Consider the following 21,398-nt stretch of genomic DNA (forward strand, 5'->3'; position numbering starts at 1 on the left):
CTATTCGAAAAAGCTATTCATCACCGGTTACATGAGTCTGCCGAAAATCTCAACATCTTGCTCGAGGAACAGTTTGGTCGAGGAACAGACGCGGTCGATCAACCGTTCACCAACTGACCCGAGTTACCAACGTCCTCAGACGGAACAATTGATGGCCTGGTGTACAAACTACAACGCTACAATCTTCCCAGCTTCCTGGCAAAAACTTTCAACAATTATATGTCGGCAAGGACATTCCGGGTGCAGGGTTACTGATTCCTACATAGCATCATCTTTCGCTCAAGATGCCGCTCAGTTATGAATACCACAACTTTTGTTCGTATGTCTTCGTCACACGTGAGAACACGATACGCAATGAACTAAACCATACATTTTGGGCTTCCTTTTTCATCCGTGCTTTTGCCAATCACTGAGTTACCAGTATCTGCAAATTGAAAGCAAACGGCACTCACCAGTTATTCGTATCTGCACGGATTCTTGCTTTGCGTATAAAGTGTTCATCGCATTCCTTGTTAATTGCATCACGAGCGATGGATCGCCAAAACGCATCGCGAGTGATGATGATTGGGTATGATTGGAAGTTGTAGGGAGCGTTACACAGGATTCTCTTATGGATATAAATCTAGAGGTTCTGCCTTTCGAAACATTTGAAGCGCGAGAACACGCGCTTTGGATTTAGTACATTTTGGCGTTAATTATTGTTATATCGCTTCAAACTTAAGAGATAGATGCATACAGTCTTCATCAAAGATATTTGGGAGATCTAGGGCTTCTAGTTGAAGATGAGTTTAGGGATGCATCCGCTTGAAAGCGCTAGCTTATGGGCGACGACGTAATGGGATCGTAACTTATACGATTTAACCCTATATAAGTGAAGCGAATCTAAACAATAAATTAACAAAAACAACAGTAACGCACTGTTTACATGGTACCAAACTGGAATGTATGTTTGTTATACATTAAACAGCTCAGAAATATTAGAAAATTGGTGGCACTGCCTTGCAAGCGGGACAACATTGGTGGCAATATATTTGCCACTGCCTTGTAAGCGCAATTTCAGCAACAACAAAAATAAATAAAAGATTTTAAAAAATGAGGTTTTACGTAAAACAACTCAAAACAAGGCACGTTACATTTTTTAGTGAAGAATCCTAGTCGGAAAACGCAATATCAATGAAAAACATTTTTTTGCAGTTTTGTTGATGATTATCAAAATTGGCGTATATAATCAAATTTCGGAGTAAAACATTCAATTTAGTGGGTCACGTGCCTATACACTAGCGCCCTCAATAAATTGTCCTGTGGCTATTCGATACGCATCACAAAATGAGCGGAAATCATTTAGTTGAATGCAGGTTAAGTTATACGAGGAATACATGTTGGTGCACTACCAATATTTGACTTGAGTAAAAACGTCTTCCAGGTCTTTGAATGTCTCATAAGACTGTCACTATAGAACGTCGTCAGTTGCATTCTAGTAAAAATTCTGCTGAGGCCATTTAAAACATTTCAACAGCTACTACACATGATGGTATAATTGCAAATATACATTACCAGGTGACAGATGGTGTTATGTTGTTGCGTATTTGTATCAATGTGGTTCAGCATAAACACTATAGTTATATCTGCTGTTAAAAATAGTAAATGTTCTATGTTCCTTCCACACACACGAGGTGGAGAACAGCCTTGAAGAAATTTAAAGTAGAGTTTAGTATGGAGACACAATTAAAGCTCTTTTATTGTTTTGAACTAAAGAACGAGTCAGTGGTACAAAAAAAACCTATTAAATATTTCATGCATTTTTTAACCCAATTTTATATCGATGAGATGCGTAGTTGGTGAGAATGGGTAATTTGTCCATACAAGGAAATTAATTTTACTTTAAATATTGTGGCGCCTTCTCTTTCAAACATCACAACCTCTTTAGTACAGGCTCCCTGAAGACAAATTGGATGAAGCACTCCGCGCCCTATTTTAGAAATCTAAGATTTTCGTTTGGTGCCAACATATCGAAAACCTATTGGAATATGTCTTTGTTATCATATTGAAATCTTGGGTAATGTTTTACCCCAATTCATAATTTCTTCAATGCATTAGAATAATTAAATTCTTTGAACAGATAAATGTGGTAGGATGATGCACAGCACACTCTGTTTTTGTTCTTAATAAGAAATGCAAAAATGCTAAGCCATTAGGGTGGTTCAAAAAATCGATTTTGCTCCACAGTGCTCGTCTGATTCTTTACCATGTTCTGAGTGTCCTCTGAAAATTTGAGCTCATTTGGATTAAAACTGATTTAGCACAAGCCGTTTCAAGTTTGCATGCAAATAAGTATGGGGAAATTTATTTTTTCATTATACTGTTAATGACGTTTCTCCATTAAGCGCAGGTTAAAAAAAAACCTACATAGCTAAAAGGGATACTCAACAGCTTTCACCCAACGAAAACCGCATGTTGATTAATCGTCCCAATAATTAGTAATCGATTTTAAGACAGGTTGCGAATCTTTAGTCATGATGGTTAAACTTCTTTGAGGGCATCACTGAAATGTGCAGTGCAACATAGTAGCCTGAATTTGTGTGTGCTATCTTTCGCGCCACGAGCAGCAATGTTGCCTGTTGATGAGTTATGCAATTAGCTCCAGAAAACCACGGTATAGATTAAATTCGATTACTAATTATTGGAACGATTAATTGAGATGCGGTTTTCACTGAGTGAAAGCTGTTGAGTATTCCTTTTAGCTATGTAGGTTTTCTTTTAACATGCGCTTGATGGGAAAGCGTCATTAACAGTATAATGAAAAAATAAATTTCCCCATACTAATTTGCATGCAAACTTGAAACGGCTTGTGCTAAATCAGTTTTAATCCAAATGAGCTCAAATTTTCAGAGGACACTCAGAACATGGTAAAGAATCAGATGAGTACTGTGGAGCAAAATCAATTTTTTGAACCACCCTACTGTCCCACACTGGGACAGAGCCGCCTCGCAGCTTAGTGTTCATTAAGGTGACTTGCGGTGGCACTCCAATCTCTTTGTGGTTGTACCATAAAAATCATCAACTTAAGATTAGTAGTCGTGAGAAACTTGACTACCAACACCTACCAATCTACAAGGCAGACAAAAAAAACCTCTTGTTTTGTTAACATCCGATTACCGTAAACATCGAGGTAAACATAGCATTAATGTGAACGATTTCAGTCTGAGTTGTACGCAGGAATACTCAATACGGTTCAACTGTGACATTACCTGATGAAAAGTATCCGAAAATCAACAGATTAGCCTTGATTTACCTTGATATTTATGTTTTTTTTTATGGTGCTAGCTGTTTATGTTCACATATCGTGACATTGTTGCCAGCTGTGCAAACACACCAATAGCATAATTGAAATTTACTGCGTTTTCTTTTTAATTTTTCAAGACGTTCCAAAGCAGAATAATGAAGATAGAATTATGACATTAATAGATAACAGGTTGGAGAGAGATTTATTATTTTTCCGATATTTTACATGTTTTCACTATGATTTCACAGAATTTCATGTTGACATCACTGCCTGCTGCGATAGGTAATGATCAATGACTGCTTGCATACGATGCTGCCGACGACGAGCAACCGACGACGTCGTTGGAATGCGCGGTGGGAAGAGGAATTTTTTCACTTAGTTTTATTTTCATTGAATCGACGCCAAATGTGCACTAAATGATTCGATTATTTTGACAATAAGTAGGTTTAGGTTCAAACTTAGTTCTGATACTTTTTCTTGTGAAATGGTGGTCAGGTTTGGTTTTTTATAATAAAACTAAGGTGATCGGTGCTATTCGCAGTGAGGTGGTGGGTAATTGTAAGATTGTGTTGGTGAGCAGCAGGGTAGCCATTCTGAATGACACCGTAAGAGGCCTTAAGCACTTCCACAGTTATTAACTGCGAGGTTTCTAAGCCAAGTTACCATTTTTGCATTCGTATATCATGAGGCTAACACGATGCTACTTTTATGCCCAGGGAAGTCGAGACAATTTCCAATCCGAAAATTGCCTAGACCGGCACCGGGAATCGAACCCAGCCACCCTCAGCATGGTCTTGCTTTGTAGTCGCGCGTTTTACCGCACGACTAAGGAGGGCCCTGTTTACCAGTATTAAATATAGGTATCCGCATAACAATCTCAATAGAAACTTACATAAACACGTAGGCATATAGCAATAATGAATTATTGGCAGTGGCTGATTTTCTACCCGCCGCTGCCACATCCAGGCGCTATATGTAGTATATGCGCAAAATAGCCAGCATGAGTTAACCGCCAGAAATTTGTATGGCGAAAGACATCTAATGCGGGAAAAATATATTAAGCTCGTTTAGTGGAATGTATTAAACCGTCTAAGACGAATTAAGTACTGTCCATTTAATTCCACCAGTTAATTTTGATACGTATTTCGACCACAACTGTGTGGTCGTCTTCAGTGTCTTGTACTTGACTCGACTTTGATCTAATGCGGGTTTTCTCAAAATTAGGAACTTTCCATGAAAAAATATTTGGTACCGGTTATGTAGGAAGGTGTCCGCTACTACGCCTACCAAATATTTTTTCCATGAAGGTGCTTAATTTTGAGAAATCGAACCTTAGATGCCTTTCGCTATACTCATTTCAGAAAGTTAACTCCTAGTGTGCCGCTGTAAGCACGCTCAAAGTGGGTGATTCATTAAATTACGTTCAATTTGTCATGCTATAAGTAATCTATGGTAAACTACGACGAGCAGCGATATCATTTGAACCTCGCCCCATACCTCCCATACCTAGGTAGATTCAAATTTTCTATCATCATCACCACTCATCGCCAATTATCATCGCATCCGATCGCAAATCTCCAAATTCTGCGGGAGATAAATCGAGGCCGATGCAAAAGCAGTACGAACAGTACAACACTTTTGCACACACCGGAGTCACTCACCACATGGTGATGAGTCAATCCCGAAGCTAATGCAGTACGAATAAATACGAAACAAATTCATACAGGATTCACTCGTCAGCTTTGGGGAGATATATTTTGTGCGGTTCATTCGGGATGCATCGTTTATCGTTCTTTTCCGATTCCGTTCGCAAAATATGAGTGAATGCGAGATACTCGATGCGATTTCCAGTAACCCTGTCCGGGTGTCAATCAGCGCAGCGAGTTCCAATGCGCACAACATCGTCGCAGGCGTCTCCTAGGGCTGTATCCTCGGGCCCCTGCTTTTCAATCTGTTCACCTCCGACAAGCCGGAACCTACAGGAGGCGGCATTCTGTCTCTGTTCTACAACGGTAGAGTGATCAGAGCGCTTGTGGCAAAACTCCAACGAGGCCTGGATGCCCTGACAGAGTACCTCACCAGCTGGAAGATCTGTATCAACGCGGCGAAGACCCAGGTCATCATTTTTCCACACTCTAAATCCCTTAAACTTGTTCCGCCTGGAGACTGTAAAATCATCCTTAATGGCACGACTGTGGAATGGGAAAATGAGGCCGACTACCGCTCCGCTATTGTATTGTATATAAAAATACTTTTATTAAATATCATATGTAAGGTGGAATATATTGCATTTGCCGATTTTTTTTACCATCAGTAAATAAACAAAGTAAAATAGTTGCTAAGACACGGGCCAGCGTCGAAATGGATTCGGCGTCGGAAGCAGTTAATGTCAGAATTATTTATAGCAGCCGCCATTATGGCGAACGTGGAAAGCTGGATTTCTTTGTTTCACTATGAGATGATGGATACCAGCAGCCCTAATGGCGACTGCTATAAATAAATCTGACAGTAACTGCTTCCGACGCTCAATTGTAATCGATGCTGGATGTATCTCAGCAACCATTTTCACATTGTTTTTTTATTGTAATCAATAAAGCTACTGCAGAAAATACGAGTCTCAAAGAAAATAGTTTCAGTTTGAAGAATTTTGACGTTCAGTTTTCCTATATAGAGATTATAAACACAGACATATGTACCTACATGCAATTGAACATTTTAGCATTTTGAAGCGAGATGCACTTGGCTGTGTGTTTTATTCTTGTTCTTCCACGCCTCCACCATGCTCCACTAGATCAAGTGATAACAAACCAAAATAAAACACGAAGTACAGCCGTGCAGAAGAATACGGATGCGCATGTAACCAAAACCTGAAAATTTGATAGTACTAAGATTCGTTTGTTAAAACTTGGACGTTGCATAGCATATTCGGAATAGAGTAGCTATACTGGTCCATGCTCAATGGGCGTCCCCACGCCACGCAGTGTACAATTCGGTCCAGTTGAAATTCTCACTAGACTTGTATTATAACACACATATTAGTGCTGTCCAATGAGAGCTTGAAGTAGCTCGAAATTTCTTCCTGTCCTGCTCATGCCCATTTGTTGACAAAAAAGAACGAGCAGGACGGGAACAACTTCGAGCTACTTCGAGCTGCTCATTGAACAGCACTATTATATAAAATGAAATATTTTTTTTAAATAATCGATACTAAGCTTTGCTAATGAATACTTCATTGAGACCGACAAACGTTGACGTGTTATAAAAAATTATGCGTATTTTGGAATGATGTGCCTGACGCGAAAAAAAAAATTCTAGTAAAAATTTATTGACATATAACTACATACTCTTATGCTGAACCCAAAGTTCAATCATGTGAAACGAAGCATAATTTTCGGCCTAAGACTATTTTTCGTTGGGTTGATTGGTTTTCACATTAATGAGGAAGCCAGTTATAAGAATCTTTTCCAAAATATGTGTAGGAGCTGGGCGGACATATACGAAATTGCTAGATTCTATATGAATATTGTAAGAGACCTTACAATTTGCTTGCTTTTCTCTTTCTCTCACATTACCTATAAAGGATCGTGCATTTTTTGTATAAGGTTTTAAAAATTTCAAATTTGTCTAATTCTTATATAAACTTGTAATAAAATCTAACTTCCGCTGTTGGGTGTGTTTTTACTTCATTATCTTCGAAACAAGAATCGTAATCCTTATTATAATTATTAATCACGAATGATTTGTCTACTTTATTCATTACAATCAGGATCGTAGAATCTGTTTTAATTATTAATTACTTCATTATTGTGATTTTTTTTAAACGACATGAAGTTCGTCACCAAGCTTAAAAAAACGTTTAATTCATTGCGGCTTAGTTTTGCCATCTCCTTGTATGTACGTACAGTTGATGTATTCAAACATGTGTATCGAAATATTCCACGATGCCATCGTATATCAATCCTGAGTTATTAACTTATAGTGGGTACTCCACGGCAACAATAAATCAATCGAACGTTTTTCAACGACTTTACCGTTTGATTCCATCCTGTTTCGATCAAATTAAGTTGCACAAATTCACCCCAGCAGATCACCGCCAAGATCTCCAAGATTCCGCCTCCGTTTCAACGACGTTGATAGTCGACCTGCACGCAACGACAAATGCGAGCGGGTGTTGTCACCAACAGCGACTATACCGTTGACGGCAGCAGCAGCAGCATCAGCAGCAATAGAGTTGAACACGCGAGACTCCGCCCCGGGGCCGGCCGGTGCCGTGCGTTCATTGGCTCGATCGTTTCCCCCTTCTATCGTTTGTATCCGTTCGTTCCGTATGAAGCGCGCCCGTGCCTTTTGCCTACCAGAGTCTACCTGTTGTTGCGATCGCGTCGTCGTCGAGGGGGTTTTCTTTCGTTGAGGCTCGGTTGAGCAATACCCATGCCGTCTTCACCGTCTCCGCTTCGCACTGTGTTCTTCTGTGGTGACGAGCGAGGCCTACGCAGACCAGCGCAAGTGTGGTGGATTTCGGTCGCCTTGGACGGGGTGGCTTTTTCTCGTGTATGCAATGGGAGAAGAAACTCGAGAACCAATACCAGCGAGCGGGAAGGTGTCTTGGCTTTTGATTCTTCGTGTGCTCGCAAAGGGGCATTTTTTTTCTTCTGCTGGTGTGCCGAGGCGCTCGGCGGTGATTTTCGGTTTCAGTTACTGAATGTGCGCGCTCTCGATCACATGGTGTGTGGTGCGTTGTGGAACGGGATAAGGCTATTGTTTTGGACTCCTCTCAACCGGTTCAGCGCTGGTGTGTGCCTTATGCAGAGGTCGTAAGAAGACCCCGTCGAGTGGTTTATGTGCAGCAACCGCAGCGGCAGCAGCAGTGACCAGCTGGTGCAGCGATAACGAGGTAACCACGCGCCTTCCTTACGCCTCGGAGTAGTGCTGGTGGTACGACGCGTAAGGCGCTCTGTTTCGTGGTGGTGGTAGTGGTCGAGGTGCTTGCTGGTGACGATACCCCGGTGGGTTCTGGCGGGCCCTTCTGGTTTAGGCAATCAGTGATCCGGCAGCGTGCGGGGTTAACAGTTCCGAAACCCCGGTCCAGCGAAACAGTTTCCGCTTTTCTCAGTCTGAATTGTACTGCGAACGCATCGTGTTGTCGTGACGGTTGGATTGCGCATGCGCAATTGATAAGGGCGTGATATGTTCATTTTGGTTGCAAAATAAACACAAACAAATTCGTGCTCCTCAGTGATAAAAAAATAAACGAAAAGTAGCATAGCTCAATGCAACGAGAAGAGATAATTGAACGCGTGCGTTTTGTGATAGCTCAGACCAAAGCTAATCGTTGGTAAACATAGTGAATGAATTGCAAATTAACGAGTGTCTTCAAATTGAAAGCAGAACAACCAGAACACATAATACAGCAACAATCTGAAAAGGCAGCATAACAAGTCGGCCGGGAGTGCTTATCAGATCAGTGTTAATTGTTGGCCACACGACCGATCACCTCGTCGGCGAGCAACGATTTCTTCCACCGTTTGGGGCGTGATATGGTTTTCCTCCTGAAAATTGATAGTGAAAACAACTTGCCTTAGTTCGCTTTTTCACGGCTTTTTGGATGAACTGGATTCTTACCGTAGTGGAGCAGCATCATCCGTGGATGATCAATCGTTAGACCAATATCGATAATGTGGTGATAATACGGTTATAACGAGGAACACAAACACAACAGTGCGGCAGAGTGTGTGCAGTTGACTTTTTCCGGAGGAAAAAAAAATAGGGAGGCACGGTCCCATTTTCTGAAGTGCGAATGGTCGAGTTGGGTGCCGTGACGTCCGGGTGTACAATTGAGCCGTGATAACGAGATCGTTGAAAAAAAATCGATCCGGTGTTAATCGAATTTACTCTTTGGAAAAGTGTTAATCGCACGCCAAGTGTGCCAGCAGCTGGATGCCCAAGTGAGAATTGGAGTGATTTAGATAAAAAGACGCGAACCAATTGAGAATACACCTCTGGTGTTTACTTCGGACGTGACAGAGATACAGTTTGGACCGCGATAAGGAGATACAATCAAGGTAAGTCCAATGAATTGTGATCATAAATCGAATATTAAAATTTTTGAAATGACTGAATAGGAACATTTATCATACCAGATATTTTCGATAAATAAATTAACTCGGTATTAAGAAAATTCATCGAAATGCTTTTCGTGGTTACGAAATGTGCAATCAAATAAAAATCATTCAGAGCCGTCGGAATTATTCATATGAATATTACGCATCATAATTGTGTACGATTTGGAACAGAGTGATAATGAATAAGTGTAGAACTGATCAAACAAATGTATCAAAATTCATGTTGTTGAAGATAGAAAAGTTTTGAATATGCTAATTTTAACAAATTTTGATATACAATTTATAAACATCACACAAGATTTAAAAAATGATGCGCCAAGGAAAATCATCAAAATTCCTTACCTGTTTTAGAATAAGTCTAACAAAGGTTTGATTGAATAAATCCGGATCAAATCGCTCTTTTGAAACGATTTTCGTGAAACTGCTAAACATGTTGATTATCGCGTTAAACTGATTGAATCGAACGACATTTTTTTTAAGTCGAACCTTCTCTGATGGTGTACCTTGGGGGACCGAAATTCGTCCAGCACCGAAACCCGTTCACCCCACGACTGATAACAAAATAGATGAGATTAAATGTTATAAACTAAAAAAATAATTGTCTTATCATTTTCTTATCTTCTCTATATAATAAAAATGAATTGAGATTTCCTTCCTGACGATTTAACCCGCGAACGGGTTGGCCGATTTTCAAGATTTTTTGCCTAATCGATTCGTTTTGAGATTCGCAAGGTTTGTATACACAAAAAAGTTGGTGAATTTAACGGGGAAATGTAAAAAAATCATTAGAACACAATTTTGGGTCAGCTGTTGAGAAAACAAAAGCAAAAAAATGATCTAGAGTGCGGTGCTGCAAATAGTTCAGTATGTGACATTTGCAACACCCGGGCAAAGCTGGGTTTCTTTCTCTAGTGTTCGATAAAAAAAAATTCGACCATTGGAATGAAAAGTAGGCCTTGAAACTAAAATTACTAAATTTCAAAACAAATCGCTACCCACATTTCGGGTGTCATTTTTCACATTTTGATAATTATTCGTCAAGAAGTGTTTAATTTAGAAGTTTGATTTAAGTTTTACAGTGAAACAGATTCAATCAACGGAATTTCAGCTACACAGACTTCTAATTAAGGTATTTTTTATCCTATTTATAAAGCTATTTGAGCCAATAAATATGGACTAATTGATATATTGAGTTCTTGAATATCTGTACAGATAACGTTTCCCTGATACAAAAACCGTCCATAGTGGAAGGATTTTTATTCAAGGGATGTTTATTTCTTTTCATTATTTAATAAACTATTTATATTTTATGTACAGTAACGTTTAATCTATTACAAGTGGCATCCCTTGTGTACCCAATTTATTCTTGAGCACGTTAGCTACTTTCTAATTGAATTTCCCAAAGGCTAATATAAATATCGAAGGGCTTGGGCACTTAAGCTTCGGTGGATTTCGGAGGATTTCGGTGCCCCACGGCAACTAAGAACGATTTTTATCGACAGAGCTTTGTGACTCTTTTTATTGATTGAAATGAAAATAAATTCATAAAAATGGACAATTAACCTATGAAAATATTTCTTATCTCCATTATTCAATAGTTTTCCAGTGGCCAATTTTGGTCTTTTTATTTCTGATGCTGTAGATAATCCAGCCAAATCAGTTTGTATGAAATGGATATTTTGTGACCCTGGTGTGAGTCAACAACTGTCTAAATATTCTAAAAAAATTTTTTGTGGGTTTCGCAGTCTTGCGATTAACGGCGTCAATCATCTTTGCTGCGAAATTGGGGTCCAATTCCTACACATTTAGTTAAACTTTTGTGTATTTATGCTGCATTCTTTTTATTTGTTTCAGCTTTTTCTAGTGATTTTTATTCTTTCTATTATTGTCAGGGTGGTTTTCTATAACTAATTATGCTCAAATGTGGCCTAAGAAAAAAAAAAATCTTATATGATATTTTTACGTTTGAAACGCAAAAAAGCGCAACACATAAAACCCGAAGCACAAAAACTGCATTTTATGTGCTAAAAATGCACGAAGCAAATAAAATGTACGAAGAAAATTGTCATAAATAAATCAAATTTACTTCAAAATAATTTGTAGTTCACTTTTCCTTAAGATTTCATGCTAAAACAGCCCATATTGTACCAACGGAGTTTGGAGAAAAGTCAGCTCACAATCTTGAGATCTTAATTTCTGAGGAACTCTTGTCTGAATAGAATCTAATGATATGAAAAGAATCTAATGATTTTTTTTATTAAATTCCTTATTCCTTTTTTTTTTAAATAAAATTCACAAATTGTATTTTGCTGCATTCAGTTTTCTCAAACATTTTTTGGGCTGCAATTTTGTGGATTTTTTCCCACATTCACACAATTTTCGTCGACACTTCGTTGCAGAAATTCGGCAACTATTTAATTTCATGAAAATCAGCCAACAAACGACTTTGTTTTTCTACTCAGAGCTGTTTTTTCCATTAGTAATGAAATAAGGATTGTGTTACTTAAGTGGTATCTAATCTATCTAAAATCAGACACATTAATCGAAACCCCATACCCATCTCGATTCGAAACCCGTCAACTTATCACCTTCGACCATCTTTCGCAATGGCCTCGATCTCACCCGGGTAACGCGCATCTTCACACCATCATCGTAAAACCACCACCGTGTGTGAGTTTTTGAGCAAATCGCTGTGAGTTGTGACACCCGACATCGTCGTCGATTGACGCGCCGCGGAATCGGTTAATTAATTTACCTCGGTTAAGCAAAAGAAGATCTCACCTGTGCGTGCAGCGTTAGGCCGCCATCATTGGTCATTGGTCATTGGTCTGAAAAAAAAAACGCGCGCCCAGCATCGGATCGGCTTATGTTAATTAGCACCCCACCGAGCTCGCGCGCGCACCACTTCGATTGATCGCCCCAACAGTGGACCACCACTGCCGAACCGTCCGAACAACGAAAAACAAAAAAACACACAAAACCTCGCGGGGTAATACGGAAAACCCCACCCCACGATTGTTGGCGCGATTCCACCCAAACATTCGTGAGAATTTACGACCCCGATCAATTAACATTTATTAACTTTTATAGATTCGAAACGGTGATGGACGCAACAAAAACTGTTCGAAAGTGGAAAACATTTAAACCTCACTCAAAAATCGCGCACCGAATGGTTCACACTTGACGAATCACCGACACCGTCATTTAAAAGCGAAAAGCTTCAAAGTTGAAAGATTTTTCGGGATTAACAACGGCGGCGGACTCGTCTTCGAGTGCATCGCGCCGGAACAAATCGAATCAACAACAAACGACTTGTACATGAGCAGAGCAACCAACAAACAAAAAACTCGGCGACGAACCCAACCAAACATGACTCCTACATCGACTACTACAAGCTACTCGGCAGTTACAATTAAAGTGCAAATCAACGACTCGAATCAGGATGGATGGGAAGGATGCCAACTTTGAAGATTTTTTAAAAATATTTTTCAGTATGCATAGTTTCTTTGAGTGCAAGTGCAAGCTCGCTTACACTGTGCACTAAGAGCGAGGTATCCTTGCTTGTGTAACAAACTTGAATGTTTCATTCAAGCGCATTAGAGTTGAAATTAAAAAAAAATGCGAACAAATATCACAATTTCTAGGTGATAATCGCACCTAAATCGACTACAACTCAAGTCAAATATGAATTAAAAAGTAGACGTGACAGTTTTCATTGCATTAGTTGATCAAAGATTTTAAATAATTTATTCTAAAATTCCAAGACAAATATTTTGGAAAGGATCGCGGATTATTTTGAACATCTGAAATTCTGATAAGCAACCATTAAAAATTATTGGTTTCAAGAATTCTTAAAACTTAGACACTTGCTGCGTCACTTCTTCCCTTGCATCCCTGGGCGGGAACCGCGCACACAAAGCAATGCTAATCGTCTTGATGGTGGTCATTAAATGTGCACAAAATTACACTTTATAAAACATCCACCGATCGCCCACCATGAGGATCAACCTGCTCCGGAATAAAAAAAACCTTACAACGTGTTTTATAAATCGCATTTTAATTATTCCCAATAGACCGTATTAAATCACGAAAATTTCCACAAGACTGCCAGCGTCGCTGGCCGGTAGCAACGAGCTGTTTTTGGCGCGCGGCAGCATGACAATTGCTGCAACCGCAACCACCAAGTGGTTGACTGACTGGGCGACTGCAAGCAGAACAATAAGCTCGCTTGTGTTCTGCGAATCTGAATAGGTTCGCGATTCTTTAGGCATTTTTTTCTCGCTTTCTGTGCGAACTCGCGCGCACACGCGAAATGCCTTTTTTCCACCGTGCTTGCAGTGCACTTGCACGGGGTAAACCGCGCGTCGGCCGTCATTCTTCGGCAAGATACACGTGAATAACAATGAGCAATTTTGTGGTGGTTCGGCTGCAGCAGCTGTATGGGCGACTTCGCCGTCCACGAAGGTGACCGTGGGTCAGCGACCAAATGGTTCTTAGCGTCGAAGGTAGCAAGTGCAAGTGGGATCCGGTAGGAAGCGACAAAAAAAGTGTTGCAACCCCACCGGTAATTGTGGGCAATTTCTGCGGTTGATACACGGCTTCGGTAAGCTGATCTGGGACATGTGTCACGTCACGTTTGATACTGCCTGGTCATTGTTTGCTGAAATTAAGTGAGTCAAGAAGGTGGAACCACGTTGCAGTTTAGATACGATCTCGGTGTCCTGAATTGGAGCTAATTAAATGGTCTGCTTATTAGCGTCCTACATCATGGGTTACTTTGTTCGATAAGCAGTTTTTGAAAGGATTTTAGCTACGTTCGAGCTCAAGTGCCCGATCTCTTGATGGCCCATTTCTCCGAGGGCTCGAATTTCATATGAATAGCTTTTTTAATTGTTTGGAAATCAGAATCATTCCTCTTTGGAATGACCAACCTAATTTCTCAAGAGCAAGAGGTGAATCAGTCAAGTCCTGAAAATCTCTATAATAAAGAATAAGAAAAATCTAACTCCTACAATAGTAAACTTAGCTTCGCCAGTCTTAAAAACGTTTAATTCGCCTATGTCACAGCATTCCAACTCCAAAAACGTGCTAACACCGAGTGATTTTACTGCACTCGCAATCCAAATCCTCGTGATTACAATTGTTTTACCAAACATTAATCACCAAAAAAAAGACATCCACCAGTTCAAGACACTTAAACCTGCTGCGCGAAGTCAACCGTAACGTAGCATTCATTACCACCAGAATGCACTTCGCCGAACAAACGATGACTTATGGGCGTCGGTGGATGGACCCGCTGGCGCTGCCGCTGAGAGGGCAATGCACCCTGCTGCTGCTGCTGCTGCGGTCGTCCGTCACCACCCGATGCAATAACAATAATAATAATCGACCAAGGAACCGTGAACAATCCCAATTACCCACCCCCACGACGACGCCACACCGTGCCCGGCCGTGGCACTGTCGCATCTGTTGGTGTTGCACCTCGCGAATTTCGTTCGTTCCATTCTGGAGACGTTTTTTTTTCTGCTTCGTTCCTTAGCAAATTTTCATTGTTACAATCTCGCGCGACCATGATCATCCGGGCGCTTCGGACACAGACGACTCCGTGATATGATGGACGATCCGATTGGGGTCTGTACCCCGGTAGCTAATTATATTTTTTTTTCCTCCGATGCTTTGGGAGCGAATGCTGATGGCGTTGCAGCTAATGTGGTGCATTTTTGACGGGCGCGCGCACGCGCAACCGATCGCTGCTCATCAACCAGTTAGCCGGATGCAGAGGATTATAAATCATCGGACGTGGACAGGCGTAACGTTCGGGGAAGTTCTTTGTTCGAGCTGATCTCGATTTGTTTTTCCATGCGAATTAGAAATTATGATCCTTGCCGGTTCTCACGACCGTAACCGCTTTAATCTGATTTTAATTATCGTGGCACTTGTTGAACTTTTGTTCCAAGCCCGCGGAACGCCCTTCGCGCTCAATCGACTACAAAGTTGCATCCTTTCCCCACCGTTGAATGGTCTTTGATTTACATCATCAATCAAACGCGGACTCCGGCCGCGCAGCAGCCAATACCAAATGCCAACGGTTAGGGGGCTGCCCGCCTTTCCGCGCAAGATAAACACCACATTTAAGGCATCACACATCTCGATCTCGTTCGTCGTCCGTCTCCCGGGACGACACAAATGAATTGGGGCACCGCACATTTGCACCCCGACGAGATTATGTTGCGCAGATCGGGGTGCATCGATCGCTAACCGCTTGGCTTGGAGCTGGGGACGACAAGGGCGTGGACCGACGACGAGCTGACGACGGTACGGGCGTAAAAGCGAACGCGAGGGCGTTAAATAGGTTCATTTCCCACGGTTTGTTAATCGACAACACAGCACAAGCCAGTACGGTACCAAGAGCCAGCGGTGCAACAGGCTCCAATGACGATCGGGGGGAATCGGCAAGCGAAAAAGTAGAACTAGTTACGTTACGACACGGGTGACTCGTGAGTTTCGAATTCCTAGCGGCGGCGGCAAGGCAGTTGGCTAAGTGAAAGATGATTGCAGGGATGAAGCTTCTGGGCTGACTTGAAATCACAGAACGGCAAGGCTATGCGAATTTCAAACGGGATCCTAAATTTGTAAAACCTAATGATTAAAATCAACTATTTGTAAAACTTTCTTACAATTTGAAGAGTTTCCACAAATTTCAAAAGGTGTGGACTCCTAACGGGTTTCTAAAATAACGACAGTTCTAAAATTTCGAAACTTTGAATATGTGATTTGTTGAACTTGTTGAAAAACAAAGATTAGAAGAAGTAAATTGCGACCATATTTTAAAATTTGGAGTAGCCAGTTTTCTTAATTACAATTCGTAATTAGTTGGAATCTTATTGAGGTTCAGAAAAATCTCGAAAAATGTGGAGCCGTTGCAAAGCAGTTTCTAAAAAAATATTTTTATATCGTGGTTTGTTGAAGTTCCTTAAAAAAACTCTTAACATTCTAAAGAAACCCAAAAATGTTTACTCGGAAACGGAATTAAGAGTGATTTTAAAGGGCTTCTAAAACCACGAACCAGATTCTAAAACCTCAAAGTTCCAAAAAAAATTTAACTAACTTCCAACAAAACGGATTTCAATGTCATTTTAATTCCGACTCCTTATTTGTTGGAGTTCATGAAAAAACACAATTGTTAGGAAATTCTATACATTTTACAAAGAAAGAAACGGGTTTCTGAAATCAAAAGATAACAAGAAAAGTTAAAAAAAATCCGAATTGCTTGAGGATTTTTTGTCAGTCTCTGGAAATTTCGAACCGACTTTTTTCAAATATTCAAAATAAATCGCAATATCAAAAGTAATATCAACAAATTTTACACAGCAGACCTTTTCGACCTATTTTCAATTCGCTTCGATATTTTTGGAATTCTTAAAAATAAATCTCACATTTTACAAAGATAGAACTCCGCATGGGTTTCTAATATCGAGAGGCAGTTTCTGAAGCTTCCCGTTTCAAGTCAATCACAAAGCAAAAATTTCATAAATAATCTCGAAATTCAAAGTTATTAAGTCAGATTGTAAGCAGATTTCGGAAAAAATTTTATTCTATTTGTTGAAATTTTTGATTTTTATTCGTAAAAAAATAAAAAAAAATTCAAGAAAAATGCAATTCAAAATCAGCTTCATTAATTTTTGAATCAATCTTCAATAAATCTGATGAGGTTTTTATTATATTTATCTATTTATATATTTTTGTCTTCGAGAGTTCATTTTCTTTCATGAACTATGATTTAGTTTATTTTGTTATTTGTGATTTCTAAGATGGTGAAACTTTTTTTTTAATTTGGATGCTTTTTTGTTTATTTCATGATTTTTTTTTTTTTTTGAATTTTTTAGTTCATTGCATCAATTCTTCGTGTTTCGTGTACTGAAAAAAATCTTTTCCAAATCTTCGTGATTTATTGAAATTCATACAAAATAATATAATTGCAATGAGATTCGCCAAAATTTTGAAAAGAGTTTTGTTTCTGATTCTAAACTTTTGGTTTTAGTCAATAAAAAAAATACAAGAATATTTACAAAATGTGAAGAACTGTCGTTTGGTAAAACATCATTCAGCTGGGAGTCGTTTTGCCGAATAACACGTTAGGTCGAAAGTCATCTAGCCGAATTCCTTAGCCGAATTGATCGTTTTGAAGAAACGGTTCTTACTTTAAAAACGGTTCGGTAAAAAATACAATTTAGCTGAAAGCGACATTTGGCCGAAATGGTCGTTTGGCCGAAAAGGTCATTTGACCGAAAAAGTCGTTTGGCCGACTAGATGATTTAGCCGAAATGGTAGTTTGACAGAAAGGGCAATTTGGTTGAAAATGTGATACGGTCGAAAAAGTTGTTTGGGCGAATAGGTCATTTGGCCGAAAATCCAAGTCCAAATCTATTGTTTGGCTGAACAGGTCAAACACACTTAAAAGTCCAAATTGTACGATTGTCGAGAATCCAAAAGCCGGGATCCCGGCAACGATTTCAACGAATCTTGTTGAAATATTGTCAAAATTTTGGCAAAGGAATTACCGGAACATTATCCGAGATCTCGACAAAATAATTCTAAGTTTGTACGGCCGAGAATGTCGTTTGTCCGAACGGGTCATATGGCCGAAAATATCGTTTAACCGAAAGGGTCGATTGGCAGAATGGGCTGAAAATGTCATATGGCCGAAAATGTCATTTGGCCAAACGGACCATACGACCTTGAATGTCATTAGTTCATCGGGTGAATGGGCGAAAATGCCCTTTGGTCGAACAATAGTAAATGTGAAATTTGTGAAGTGATAATTTAGCTTTGAAAAGTGAGATCTACAAAATGAGAAATAAGAAGTGAGGCGTTTATCTTCTCACTTCTATCTCTAATCATTTGAAACTTCTCACTGGGAATCGTCTCAATTCTCCAATCAATTCTCAATTCCATCTCGTCATTTCTCACTTCTCACCACGAAGATTGAGAAATGCGGTGTGAGAGGTGACCCAAGCAGCACAAGTCTAATGAAACTGGTTACAGCAACCTAAATCAGATCACACATAAGCTACTGTGATGTATGCGCAACATGTGTGCTGCTCGGGGAGAAATGAGAAGTGAGAAATAAGGAGTGAGCAGTGAGACGTTTTACTTCTCACTTTGGTTAGTGAGAAGTGAGAAATCAGGAATGCGAAGTGAGAATCGGAACGTCTCTTTTCTCACTTTTCACCTGTCACTTCGTACTCCTCACTTCCCGCAGAAAGAAGTGTGAAATGAGACGCGTGAAGTGTGACGTCTCATTTTTTATTTCTCACTACTCACTTCCTAATTATCATTAATCCTTTCACACTATTCCCGAGTAGACGAAAATAGCTCAATAATATCAAATGTTGATAAGATAGCAAAATGAGATATGGACATGATTGATATAAGAGATAAAAGATCAGGCGACAATATCAATATTTTGCACTAAAATATCATGAGGATATCAAGATATGTTATTTGTAATAAGTGATCGATATCAAGTGCCATTAGTTTGTTCTTATCCATAGCATATCTTGATATTTAAATGATATTTCAGTGCAAATTTTTGAATTGTGGCCTGTTCTTTTATCTCTTATATCAATCAAGTCCATATCATGTTTTGTTATTCTGTTCATAGCTTCTGCCCGGGTTCCTATTCACTGTTTGACCAAATGGCTCTCTCTGTCAAATGACCCGTTTGACTAAATGGCCCATTCTGCCAAAAAAAAAAACGATATTTGGGCTAAGTGGCATTTTAAACCAAATAACCTATTTGGTCAAGCGACATTTTTGGCCACGTTCGACCAAATGACCCATTTTGTCAAACAGCCATTTCAACCAAATAGCATTTCCGGCCAAATAACCTATCAGGAAAAAATACGTGTTTGCTTAAATGACCTGTTGAACCGAACGACATTTACGGCCGCATGTCAACATTCGACCAAATGACATTTTCGGCCGAATGACCTTCTGCCAAGATGGATTTTGGCTAAATGATTTGTTCGACCAAATAACATAATCGGTCAAACATATGTCGGCCTAGTCGCCTTCCCCCAAATAGTTCCCGTTTGATTGAGCGTCGGCCAAACGATTATTGCCCGCGGAAGAGTTAAATTCCAGTTTCTGTACTTTTTGTTTTCATTTTTTTAAAATAACAGGATTGTAATCAAAATTAAACAAAAAACTTTGTTTAAGTTTTTGAGACTTTCGCGATTACGCGATTCATTATAATTGAGGAGCATGAAGTGTGACGTCTCATTTTTTATTTCTCACTACTCACTTCCTAATTATCATTAATCCTTTCACACTATTCACATTCACTGTTGTTTGACCAAATTGCTCACTCTGCAAAATGAAATGACCCGTTTGGCTAAATGGCCAATTCTGCAAAAAAAGATGTTTCGGCTAAGTGGCATTTTAAACCAATTAACCGTTTTGATCAAACGACGTTTAGGTCATATGACCCGTTCAAAAAACGACATTTTGGCCACGTTCAACCAAATTACCCATTCTGTCAAACTGCTATTTCGACCAATTGCCTTTCCGGCCAAATGACCAATCAGGACGAAATACGAGTTCGGTCAAATGACCTGTTGGGTCGAACGACATTTACGGCCGCATGTCAACATTCGACCAAATGACATTTGCGGCCAAATAATTTTCGCCAAAATGGATTTCCGCCTAATGGTTTATTCGGCTAAATTACACAATCGGTCTTACATTTTTCGGCCTAGTCGCTTTCGTTCAAATAGCTCCAGATCGATTGAGTTTCGGCCAAACGGCTTTCCCCACGGACGAATTTAATTCCAATTTCTAGACTTTTGTTTTCAATTTTCAATGTGTTAATTTTTGAAAAATAACAGATTTGTAATAAAATTTACACAAAAAACTTTGTTTAAGTTTCTGAGACTTTCAATTTGATTACGTGATTCATTATAATTGAGGGGCGTGAAGTGTGACGTCTTATTTCTTATTTCTCACTACTCACTTCCTAATTATCATTAATCTGTCCACACTATTCACATTAACTGTTGTTTGACCAAATGGCTCTTTCTGCCAAATAACCCGTTTGGCTCAATGGGCCATTCTGCAAAAAAAAACGATTTTTCGGTTAAGTGGCATTTTAAACCAAATAACCTATTCGGCCAAACGACATTTTTGGTCATATTACCGGGTCAAAAAATGACATTTTTGGCCACGTTCGACCAAATGACCCAATCTAATGGCAAATGGCATTTTCGGCCAAATGACCTATCAGGAGAAAATACATGCTCGGTCAAATCAGTTGTTGGGCCGAACGACATTTATGGCCGCATGTCAACATTCGACATAATGACATTTTCGACCAAATGACCTTCTGCCAAGATGGTTTTTGGCCTAATGGTTTGTTCGGCCAAATCCCATATTCGGTCGAACATTTTTCGGCCTAGTCGTTTTTGCCCAAATAGTTCCCGATCGACTGAGTTTCGGCCAAACGGCTGTTCCCCACGAAGAATTTAATTCTAATTTCTATACTTTTGTTTTCAATTGGTTGAATTTTAGAAAATCACAGAATTGAAAAAAATGCTCAAAAAGCTTTGTTTAAGTTTTTAAGACTTTCAATTAAATTACGTGATTTATTAGAATTAAAACAAAATGATGAAATTCCAAATAGATATATCCAAATATGAAAAACAATTCTGTTTCAATTGTTGGTAAACCAATGTTGGTTTTACCAATGTTGGTAAAAAAAGTATTCCCAAAAAAATTAACAAATTGCAGAACTAATCCAGTTTCAGCTTCTGAGGTATAAATAATAAAAATAATTTTGTATTTTGTTAAAGTTCATGAAAGCGATAAAAATGCACAGACTTTATTAAACTTCTAATTTGAATTCGGAGTTGTTAGTGGTTGTAGAAAAAATCAATAGAAATGTTGTTCCAGTTTCCTAATACTTTGACTCCAAATCGAGATTTGATGGAGGTTGT

General features: G+C 39.4%; 1 protein-coding gene across 1 annotated transcript in view; it reads left to right on the forward strand.

Annotated features, from left to right (window-relative positions):
* The first annotated feature begins 7,961 nt into the window (after window positions 1-7,961).
* Window positions 7,962-21,398, forward strand: part of LOC134224699 (knirps-related protein-like) — an 85,875-nt gene continuing 72,438 nt past the window's right edge. The window contains exon 1 of the mRNA XM_062704223.1: window positions 7,962-9,345. The gene's annotated coding sequence lies outside the window, so the exon portion shown is untranslated. The remainder of the gene's footprint in view (window positions 9,346-21,398) is intronic.

This window comes from Armigeres subalbatus, chromosome 3 (genome assembly GCF_024139115.2).
Source record: "Armigeres subalbatus isolate Guangzhou_Male chromosome 3, GZ_Asu_2, whole genome shotgun sequence".
Taxonomy (NCBI): domain Eukaryota; kingdom Metazoa; phylum Arthropoda; class Insecta; order Diptera; family Culicidae; genus Armigeres; species Armigeres subalbatus.